Consider the following 11,881-nt stretch of genomic DNA (forward strand, 5'->3'; position numbering starts at 1 on the left):
AGCGGAAGATTGCTCGGGGAGCAAGAGACGCAGCTAGAGAGAAGGTCGACGACCGAGGGACGAAGACTGCGGATGAGTACGCTGGCGGATGAGAAGGAAACACGCGGAAATTCCGAGGGACGAGAAGCCGGAGGGAAGCCCGCTCGAGAAGACCGGAAGTTGGGTTCGGGTGAGCCCTTTTCCGGATGGCAGAGATCACCCAAGTGAGCGGATCAGGAGGAGAAGAACCAGACCGAGGCGGGACTGAACCAGAGGAGAGGTCCCGGATGAAAAGTCAACGACTGTTGACTTTGGGCTCCGGGGCGCCCGGAACAGTCCGAGGGTCCCGGAACCCTCCTGGGCGCCCGGACCCTGATTTTGACCAAGATCACGATTTACGCGATCTGAACGTTGGAGGATAAAGTTTTTTCCCCCCAGGGCGCCCGGAACCCTTCCAGGCGCCCCGACCAAGGCTATAAATATAGCCTTGGTCCAGAAGCTTTTCATCAGTTCAGAAATTGTAACAACACTTGTGTGCTTCCACTGCTTTGATTAGCTTCTTTCTTTTTGTGCCTACACTGCTGTAAACGAGGCTTCTCCGCCTGAAGGAGTTCTTAGTGCAACCATCTTCCTTGGATTAACAACCTCCCTGGTTGTAACCAAGTCAAATCCGGTGCCTCGTTTTTATGCTTTATTTTCTGCTTAATCTATTTTTCAAGTGTTAGCTTAATTGTTCGAGAAAGGATTGTGTTTTATTCAAGGTTATTCAACCCCCCCCTTCTAGCCAGCCCAACGATCCTACAGGTAAGTGGTTATTAATGACCTTATTGTTAATCATTTTATTAGAAATTAAACCATTTCATTTGTTGAATGAAAGGAACTGCATCAGCATGCTGATGTGGCTTATTTGAACTTACATTAAAAACGAAAGTCTTTTAATTGATTCAAGTAGTTTTTCAATCGATTTAGGTAATCGATTAAATGAAGAAATAGTAAATGTTACTGTTCTTCTGTAAGATCAAAAGAAAATGAAATGTTAATCAATTAAATCAATCGATTGAATTTTTCAATCGATTAAAATGGAAAAAGAATCATGAATAGTAAACCATGCATTTATATACATGAACACTTGTTTATTTGATCAATAAATCTTTGTGATGAGGAGCAGTTTAATAGCCATGTTTTTGATTAATTGTATCACTGAGCCGAGCTAGCAATTCTGATGGAGAATGCAATGCAATCTCAATAGGTTTATGTAGAGAAAAAGTAGATTTGAAGCATTCTTCCAGCTCTGCTATGCTCTGCTATCATTTGGTACTGTGCGTGAGAAGAGAGATTATGAAATGGTAAACGCGCATGACATGCTCAGTCTTGCCCTGCTCCTTAATCAATCTTTCGATCGAGTGGCTCGTCTAAACTTTATTCAATAGTTCCTTGATTTACAGTGCTTGTCAATGGATTTGTTTGCAAGAGCATGGATGGCACGTGAATGCGAAAGACATCTTCAACTATGGCCTCGACAAGCCTAGCAACACCATAAACAAGCTAGGCTCCAACGTCCGTGCTGTCAATATGAATACAATACCTGGGCTCAACACCCTCGACATCTCTACGGCTTGCATCGACTTCGGCCCTCACGGACTCAACCCACCCCACACTCACCCTCGTGCCACTGAGATCCGCACCGTGCTAGAAGGAGAGTTCTATGTTGGTTTTGTGACATCCAACATCAGCCAAACCAACCGCTTTTCACCAATATTCTGAAGAAGGGCGATGTGCTTGTGTTCTCTCAAGGCCTTGTCCACTTCCAATTCAATCGTGGTCATACAAGAGTTGATGCAATCGCTGTTGTAAGTAGCCAAAACCCCGGTACCATAACCATTGCCAATGTAGTTTTTGGCTCAAAAACCCCCATATCTGATGAAGTTCTCGCTAAGTCATTACGAGTAGATCAAAAGACTGTCAATCGACATCAAGCTCAGTTCTGGATGGATAACAACAATTAGCTAGATAGGAGCTATGACTGAATCAGTGGTGCGCAATTTGACCCGTCATATTTTGAATGGGTTAATTTACTTGCATACTAAAAACATCATGCGCAGGTCAGTTTTCTATTGTTAGCTCAACTCATTACATATATTTGCCAATCCCTTTAGTATGTTCTAGTTGAACTTTGTTCACCCTTAATTGTTTAAAAAAACAACTTATTTGCTATTTCTCCCAAGAGATCTCACAAAATCACAATTTAGTTAATTTAAATGTGATTGTCTGATGATAAAATAAACTATATTCTAAAGTGATTTTTTTCATGAAGCTATATTGACATGAGCTTTGAAACTATTATATTAAATTTATTTTTTTTTCTTTTCTTTTTTTACCTTCTCTACGTGACATATGTAGAAAATATGCTTAAAAATATACATTGCAGCATATCCTAAGGAGATATTCAAGCAATGAGTTCGATCTTTTAGTAAATTTTGATGGACTGAATAAGGAGGTCAATTTTGTTGAAAACACTAGCGATCTCTAATACAGAGGAAGCAAGATTGAGGAGAATGTTTTTCATGTTATAGTTCAATGCCTGGACTTGTAGAACACCCAAAAGAATGCCTCCTATGTTTACTGTGACAATGTTAGAAGTTGAATGAGATGAACTATTGTGATTAACATGTAACAATAAATGGGGTCAGGGAAAAAGCTGTATATTTTCCTTGGAAACAATAAGATATGGGTATTAGAGGCACTAATTGTGGAGAAACTACAAGCAGCTAGAATTCCTTGTAGAATTTGTTTAAAGGTACAAGATTATTCAGGAATAATTTTGTGGCTTGAACTAATAGGTTAGGCATGATGAGAAATATCTCAGAACCATTTATCTCTAGGGAATTTTCATAACTATTAACAATTATTTTTCCATGATGTCAGTGTCTCAGCTAGTTATTCTAACAAACAAGAAAAACATAAATCTTCAGGTGCAATAATAAACAAGAAAAATACCGAAATTAGGTTAGGCATGATGAGAAATATCTCAGAACCATTTATCTCTAGGAAATTTCTTAACTATTAACAATTATTTTTCCATGATGTCAGTGTCTCGGCTATTTATTCTAACAAACAAGAAAAACATAAATCTTCAGGTGCAATAATAAACAAGAAAAATAACGAAATTTCAGTATACCGTACATATCGTATCGAAATTTACCGAATTATACCAATTTTAAGGTTTACCAAAAATTTTGGTACGGTATTATACCATATCGAAATTTTCGATATCAATATCGATATACGATTTTTAGCGAAATTTTGGATATACCGTACTAATATCGAGAGTTTACTCTGAACAATATGAATATTAGAAATTTGGTATATCGAAATTTCGATACGGTATCGGTATGAAAAAATTTTACATTGTATTTTTTAGTATGGTAACAATATGTGGGTCGATGGTTCGGTATACTCTGTTTTGAACTCTTGTTAGCCATTTTGACCCATCAAATCTGATATACATTTCTTCACAGCAATTAATGTTCCACTGAGATTCCCTTTGTAAATGATTCCAAAACCGCGCTTGTCCAATATAAAATCCTCACTGAAATTATTTGTGGTTGTTTACAATGCTTGAATAGACATATGCAAGCTTTGAGGTTCATCACGGTATGCTTTTACACTCTCAATGCCAAGTTCAAATTTCTTCTTGTTCTTCTTCTTGAGGTGATGCAGTAAAAGTTTTACTGAACAAGCTACAAGAACCACCACAGCTATGATGATACCCACAATTGACAGTTTGTCTGGAGGACTAGGTGCCCCACTTGTTGGAGAAGAGTTTTCACCTCCTGAGTCAGAGACAAAGATTGGGATTTCCATCAGTTTCAACCTTAACAGAGCTACGAAATTTTGGCATATTCCGATTGAGATTGTTATTAGTGACATCTAATATTTTGAGAATATGGATCCGTGCCAAGCTATCAGGGATTGTTCCAGTGAGATTATTGTTGCTTAATAACAACTGAATGAAAGATTTGCTAGCGAATGACGGAAGAGGGCCCTATAACATGTTGGAGAGGTCCACAATCCTAAGCGAAAGGTAGGCAGCGAGAGACTGTGGCATAATGCCCGTGAAGGAGTTGCCATGGGCGTTGAAGGATTCATGGACCTTGAGGTTGGATAGATCAGGAATTGGCCCAGTGAAACTATTGGACTGGAGCCAGACCATGGTGAGTTGGGGCATTGCCCCAATCACATCAATTCAGCCAGAGATCTTGTCACGAGATTGCTGGTGATCAAGGAAGAGTTTCATGAGGACGGAGCCAACGAAGGAGCTCGGGAGGGGGCTGTAGGACCATTGCGGCCAGCTAGAAGGGGGGGTGTTGAATAGCCCTGTAAAACAAAAAAAATTACCCTTCTCAAACTTTCAACAAAACACTTGCATAAAATAAATTGAACAGAAACTAAAGAAAGAGGCACAAGATATTTTTACTTGGTTACAACTAAGGAGGTTGTTAATCCAAGGAATGTCGCACTAGTATCTCCTTCGGGCGGAGAAGCCTCTTACAGCAGTGAAAGCGCAAAACAAATAAGCTAATCTAAAACTGAAGCGTACAAGCGTTGGAAATGAATTGCTCTGAGTTGTTGAAAAGTTTCTAGACCAAGGCTATATTTATAGCCTTGGTCAGGGCCTGGAGGGTTCCAAGCGACCTGGAGGGATAAATTTTATCCCCCAACGTTTAGATCGAGTTTTAACTCGATCTGGTCAAATATCAACTTCCGGGCGCCCCGGTAGGTTCCGGGCGCCCCAGAGGGGTCCGGGCGCCCCGGTCAACTTCGGGCGCCCCTAACCCAAAAGTCAACTCCGATTGACTTTTTTTGGTCTGGATCCTCTGCTCTGGCTCTGGTCGCCTCGATTCGGGTCTTCAACTTCAGATCCGCTCGCTTGGGTGATCTCAGACATCCGGAAAAGGGTTCACCCGAACCCAACTTCCGGTCTTCTCTAGCGAGGTTTCCACTCCGACTTCTCGTCCCTCAGAACCGCCACGTATTTCCTTCTCGTTCGTCAGCGTACTCATCCGTAGTATTCGTCCCTCGGACGCACCACATGTCGTCCTTCTTGCTAACTGCGTCTCTTGCTCCACGAGCATTCTTCCACTCCGGCTTTCGTCCCTCGGAACCACCGCACGCTTCCTTCTTGTCCGCCAATGTACTCTTCTACAGCACCTCGTCCCTCGGACACACCGCGTGTCATCCTTCTCGCTAGCTGCGTCTCCCACTCGACTACCTGTGCTCCTAAGATCCTGCACACTTAGACACAAGGTTAGAAATACATAGGACCTAACTTAATTTGTTGATCACACCAAAATAACCTTGGGGTTCCAACAATCCCCCCTTTTTGGTGTAAGCAGCCCAAGTTAAGCTAGGGTAAAAATAGACATAAAATAAACTTAACTAAATTTGCAATTAAGTGCAAAAATAAAATAAGTTAAATATTTTGGTCTACCTCCCCCTAGACTTATACTTTTCCTTCTCCCCCTTTGATCACATAAAAAATGGGGTTGAAAAAAAAATCTAAGGGTAAAAACTTAGAAAATTTTGAGATCCTTAAAAAATTTTGAAATAATAAACAGTCTCCGTAAAAAAAATTTAAGTAAAATATTAAGAAAATTTCTAAGTGAAATTATAAAAACTTAGACAGCTTTGTAAAAAAATTTTGAAAAAAAAATTTAGTCTTTGCAAAAATTATTTTTGAAAGAAAAAAAATCTAGCTTAAGATTTTTTTTAAGTAAAATTTTCTAAGTAAAAATTTCACGTAAGTATTTTTCTAAGTAGAAAAAATATTTTGAAAAAAAATGTTTGAAAAACTTTAAAAGCATTAATTAATTCTAATTTTAATGCTTTGACCGAAAGTTAATTAAATATTTATTTAAATATTTTAGCTTCCAGGTCATGGAGAGGCACTAGACCTTCATGGTTATTGGAGCAACAACCACTTCCTTAGACAAACCCTCAGAGAAATTCATTGTTTAATTTTCTCGCTGAAAGCATTAATTTCATTTAAAATTTAGACTAAGCAAGCTTTAGGAACCCAATATAGGTTCCAGCCTACTCGATTAACTAAATATTTCTTAGGTACATATTTTCTTGAAATATTCCTAATTTGTCCCTGGTGATATCTATAATACCAATTTAAATTGTTAAATTTTCTAAAATTAGATGAGCATGCATGGTTTTTCAAATTATCTATTTGAATTTTCATATCTTTATTTTCTGATTTCAATTTCTCATTTTCTAATTTTGATTTGTCTAATTCTTCTAAGGGACAAGATTTACCCAAAATTATTTTTAAGTTTTTAATCTCCTTTTCTAATTTGCAACAGTCTTTTGTTAATAATTTAACAAACTTAAAGAGTTTATCGGGAGGAAGTGATCATACCTCACTTACCTTGTCGATCTCGTTGTCAGTTTCTCCCCCTGAACTGCTGATTTCTTCCGACGTGACTCCCCTTCATTGATGCTCTCGATGCTCATTTCGGAAGAGCTTGACATGCAGTCGTCGTCTTGATGACTTGCCATTAGAGCAAGTCCGGAGACTGCCTCGACTTCCGACTCCGACGACGTATCGTCCCACGTCGCCTTTAGGGCCTTTCGCTTTTGGATAGGCTTCTTACCCTTCTCCTTGTCCTTGTTCTTCAGTTTGGGGCAGTTATCCTTGACGTTCCCTTCTTCATCGCAGTGGTAACAGCGGATCATCCTTTTCTTTTTTCCCCTGCGGATGGTTAGTAGATCTAGATTTACAAAGTTTCTTGAATCTTCTTACCATCATTACCATTTCCTCGTTGTCGAGAGAAGATTCCAACTCAGGTTCGTCTCTCGAAGCTTTGAGGGCGACATTGTTCTTGGCCTCCTTTGAACCTGCACATCTTGATTCGTGCACTTCAAAAGTCGAGAAAAATTCTTCTAATGAAATTTTTTCTAAATCTTTTGAAATGTAAAAGGCATCTACTAATGATGTCCATTTGGTATTTCTAGGAAAGGAATTTAAAGCGTACCTTAGCGAATCTCGGTTACTTACCTTTTCTCCAGATTCGAGAGTCCGGTGATGATCTCCTTGATTCTCGAGTGCAGGTGCGCAACTTTCTTGTCTTCCCTAAGTCGCAGGCTGGTGAGCTGATTGCGAAGTAGATCTCTTCTGGCGAGCTTGGCTTCGGAAATTCCTTCGTGCAGCTCGAGGAACTTATGTTGGAACCCCAAGGTTGTTTTAGTGTGATCAACAAGTTAAGTTAGATCCTGTGTGTATTTAACCTTGTGTCTAAGTATGCAGGAGCTTAGGAGCACAGGTACTCGAGCGGAAGGCGCAGCTAGCGAGAAGGACGGCACGCTGTGTGTCCGAGGGACGAGGCGCTGCGGAAGAGTACACCGACGGACGAGAAGGAAGCGCGCGGTGGTTCCGAGGGACGAAAGTCGGAGCGGAAGATTGCTCGGGGAGCAAGAGACACAGCTGGCGAGAAGGTCGACGACCGAGGGACGAAGACTGCGGATGAGTACGCTGGCGGACGAGAAGGAAACATGCGGCAATTCCGAGGGACGAGAAGCCGGAGGGAAGCACGCTCGAGAAGACCGGAAGTTGGGTTCGGGTGAGCCCTATTCCGGATGGCAGAGATCACCCAAGCGAGCGGATCCGGAGGAGAAGACCCGGACCGAGGCGGGACTGAAACGGAGCAGAGGTCCCGGACGCAAAAGTCAACCAGAGTTGACTTTTTGCTCCGGCGCGCCCCGCCCGGAACGTGGAGTTTGACCAGAACGCATCTTTCGCGTTACCGGCTTGGGGATAAAGTTTTATCCCCTGGAGCTGCTCCAGGCGCCCCACCAAGGCTATAAATATAACCTTGGTCCGAAGCTTCAAATCATCTCAGATTTACATTCCAAACACTTGTGCGATTCTGTTCTAGTTTAGCTTCGTTTTTGTGCTTTCATCAGAGGCTTCTCCGCCTGAAGGAGATATTTTAGTGCACGTTCATTCCTTGGATTAACAACCTCCTTGGTTGTAACCAAGTCAAGCTGTGAGCCTCTTCTTTCTGCTTTTTATTTACTGCTAATTTACTTTATGCAAGTGCTCTGTTGAAAGTTCGAGAAGGGTCTTTGTTATTTTTTTTACAGGCTATTCAACCCCCCTTCTAGCCGGCCCAACGGTCCTACAACTTCTCCCAAAGTTCCTTCGCGAAGGTGTAGTTGCCGATTCTATTAACTTCTTGTGGCGGAAAAACGCATAACAGATGGTATTCTGCTTTGTCGTTCGCCATGTATTCAGCCTGCACCTTTTTTGTCCGGTGACATTTTTCCCTGCCCTCTGGAGCTACAAAGTCAAGTTCCATTGTTAAAATTAATTCAAAATCTGTTGTGAAAATTACCTGCATTAGTTTCTTCCAGGTTGCGAAATCCCCTTCGTATTTCGACGGGTGGATGCTTGGTCCGGCCATTATGTTTGCTTCAATAGGCGGTTAGTCCTCCTGAAGCGCCTTGGCTCTGATACAACTTATAGGACTGTTGCGGCCGGCTAGAAGGGGGTTGAATAGCCCTGTAAAACAAAAACAAAAACACCCTACTCAAACTTTCAACAAAACACTTGCATAAAATAAATTGAACAGAAACTAAAGAAAGAGGCACAAGATATTTTTACATGGTTACAACTAAGGAGGTTGTTAATCCAAGGAATATCGCACTAGTATCTCCTTCGGGCGGAGAAGCCTCTTACAATAGTGAAAGCGCAAAACAAAGAAGCTAATATAAAACTGAAGTGTACAAGCGTTGGAAATGAATTGCTCTGAGTTGTTGAAAAACTTCTGGACCAAGGCTATATTTATTGCCTTGGTCAGGGTGCCTGGAGGGTTCCGAGAGCCCTGGGGGGATAAATTTTATCCCCCAATGTTCACATCGAGTTTTGACTCGATCTGGTCAAATATCAACTTCCGAGCGCCCCAGTACGCACCGGGCGCCCCGGTCAGCACCAGACGCCCCGGACCCAAAAGTCAACTCTGGTTGACTTTTTCGGTCTGGGTCCTTTGCTCTGGCTCTGGTCGCCTCGGTCCGGATCTTCAACTCTAGATCCTCTCGCTTGGGTGATCTCAGACATCCGGAAAATGGCCCACCCGAACCCAACTTCCGGTCTTCTCAAGTGGGCTTCCGCTCTGGCTTCTCGTCCCTCAGAACCGCCGCGTGTTTCCTTCTTGTCCGCCGGCGTACTCATCCGCAGTCTTCCTCCCTCGGACTCACCACGTGCCGTCCTTCTCGATAGCTGCGCTCTTGCTCCTCAAGCAGTCATCCGCTCCGGCTTTCGTCCCTCGAAACCACCACACGCTTCCTTCTCGTCCGCCGGTGTACTCTTCCGCAGCGCCTCGTCCCTCGGACTCACCGCGTGCCGTCCTTCTCGCTAGTTGCGTCTTCCACTCGACTACCTGTGCTCCTAAGCTCCTGCATACTTAGACACAAGGTTAGAAACACACAGCACCTAACTTAACTTGTTGATCACACCAAAATAACCTTGGGGTTCCAACAGAGGCTGGTGAGCTGGTTGTAAGAGAGACGGAGATGTCGAGGCTCGACAATGAGCCAAGGAAGTCGGGAACCAACCCTGTGAGGTAAGCGTTGATGGAGGAAAAGTAGACGAGTCCAGTCGCGGAAGTGATGTCCTAGGAGAGGCTCCAGGGGGTGAGAGGGAGATCGTCTAAAGAGATCTCTTGGAGGGAGGAGAGTCTGATGAAAAATCCACTTGGGATGGAATCAAAGGCATTGGCTTGGAGGTATATCTTCTGGAGCGAGGAGAGTTTGCTGAGGCGAGGTAGTGGGCCGCAAATGTTGTTGAACTCCAGTTGACGAGACGTGAGAGAGGTAAGATTTCCATGTGCTGGTGATTCCGGAGATACCGCTCTGAGCGAGATTTATTGCAATTACACGGCCGCGGGAGCAAATAACATCATCCCAAGTGAAGGGATCTAACTGGGGCTTCCAGTTGGAAGGAACCCCATAGAGGGACTGTGTCAGTTCATACATAGTTGTATCATCTGGATTTTCACCACGACATTGACAACATAGATCTATCACAAGTAAATAGAAGAGGAAGAAGAAGACGAAGGCAGCGTAGGGAGTGCAATTCCTCATCTCGGCCATCATTCTCCTATACAATCTAATGAGGGGGTTGAATTGAGAGCAGAGCTAGTATATTAATTCGCAACAACATAATATAATATAATATAATTAATAAAGTAAAAAAAATATAAAATCTTAAAGTCAAAATTGTTAACTCTAACATCTTTAATATTGTATTCTTCTAGTTGGTTCTGAATCTTTTAAAAAAATTCTATGTAAGTAGATATAGCGAGTTCCTAATAAAAATAACTAACAATCTAAATTTAAACACTATAAATTCTAAAGCTATCTAATATCATAGATAAGACTCATGCCTATTGCTTGATTAAATAATAGCCTACAAATGATCAACAATAATGATCACAGCTTATGAATGTACAAATTAGGAGGAAAAATATTCAATCTTAATGGAAGGAATAATATTTAGGGGCCCTGGAAAAGTATGGAGTTTTAAATATCAAAATATTTTGTAATTGAAATTACACAGTGCGTTTAAATATCTTCATATTCAAAATTTAATTTTGAGTTAATTTTTTCCTAGAATTCCTATAATTTTATTTATAAAAACCCCATAATAATTGTATTAATTTGGAATGGTCATAGAAGGAGCCATCATCTTTGATCGTTACTTGAGATTTGTCAATATATAAAAATAAAATAAAAATAAAAATTAAAAAATTGAAATATGAAAATTTTGAGAATGATTTTAATTTATTTCCTGATTACGAATTGTCTTATTGGGAACAGTCGAATTATGTGATTGCAAGACAGTCAAATGGGAGGAGAAAAAAAAGAGAAATTTCCTGACAATGGCAATGGCAATGGTTGTAGTTCATTTTATGATCATATTTTCATTATCTGACTCTTGTAATTTTATATCTTCTTAATATGTTTTCTAAAGGCCTTGTCAGTGAAGACCATCTTGTGAATTTTATAGGTTTTAATAAATTTATCAGATGATGTCTCTTTTTTTTCACAATTCATTTTATATATATTTAGATTTAGATTTATTATTTTTTCATAAAGGAGAAGCAATTACTAGTTTATTTGGTCATTTGTTTTATTGAATTAGTTAGATTTTATAGAGGATCTAGCTCCACATTATGCCCCTATTGTTTCCTACTTATTATGAATTTTTATGAATAGATAGAAGATAGAGTTTAAGAACTAATAGGGGTGAAGAAAAATATCGAAATTTCGGTATACCAACTAGAAGCAGCTGGAATTCCTTGTAGAATTTGTTTAAAGGTACAGGATTAATCGGGAATAATTTTGTGGCTTGAACTAATAGGTTAGGCATGATGACAAATATCTCAGAACCATTTATCTCTAGGGAATTTTCATAACTATTAACAATTATTTTTCCATGATGTCAGTGTCTCAGCTAGTTATTCTAACAAACAAGAAAAAATAAATCTTTAGGTGCAATAATAAACAAGAAAAATACCGAAATTTTGGTATACCGTATATATCGTATAGAAATTTACCGAATTATACCAATTTTAAGGTTTACCAAAAATTTTGATACGGTATTATACCGTACTGAAATTTTCAGTATCAATATCGATATACGATTTTTAGCGAAATTTTTGATATACCGTACCAATATTGAAAATTTACCCTGAACAATATGAATACTAGAAAATCGGTATACTGAAATTCCGATACGGTATCGGTAAGAAAAAATTTTACACAGTATTTTTCGGTATGGCAACGATATGTGGGTTGATGATTCGGTATACCGGACCAAACCACTCTTAAGAACTGA

General features: G+C 40.4%; 1 pseudogene; it reads left to right on the forward strand.

Moving 5' to 3' along the window:
- Nucleotides 1–1,317: 1,317 nt before the first annotated feature.
- On the forward strand, nt 1,318–1,985 carry LOC121999193 (annotated as a pseudogene).
- Nucleotides 1,986–11,881: the final 9,896 nt, after the last annotated feature.

This window comes from Zingiber officinale, chromosome 7A (genome assembly GCF_018446385.1).
Source record: "Zingiber officinale cultivar Zhangliang chromosome 7A, Zo_v1.1, whole genome shotgun sequence".
Taxonomy (NCBI): domain Eukaryota; kingdom Viridiplantae; phylum Streptophyta; class Magnoliopsida; order Zingiberales; family Zingiberaceae; genus Zingiber; species Zingiber officinale.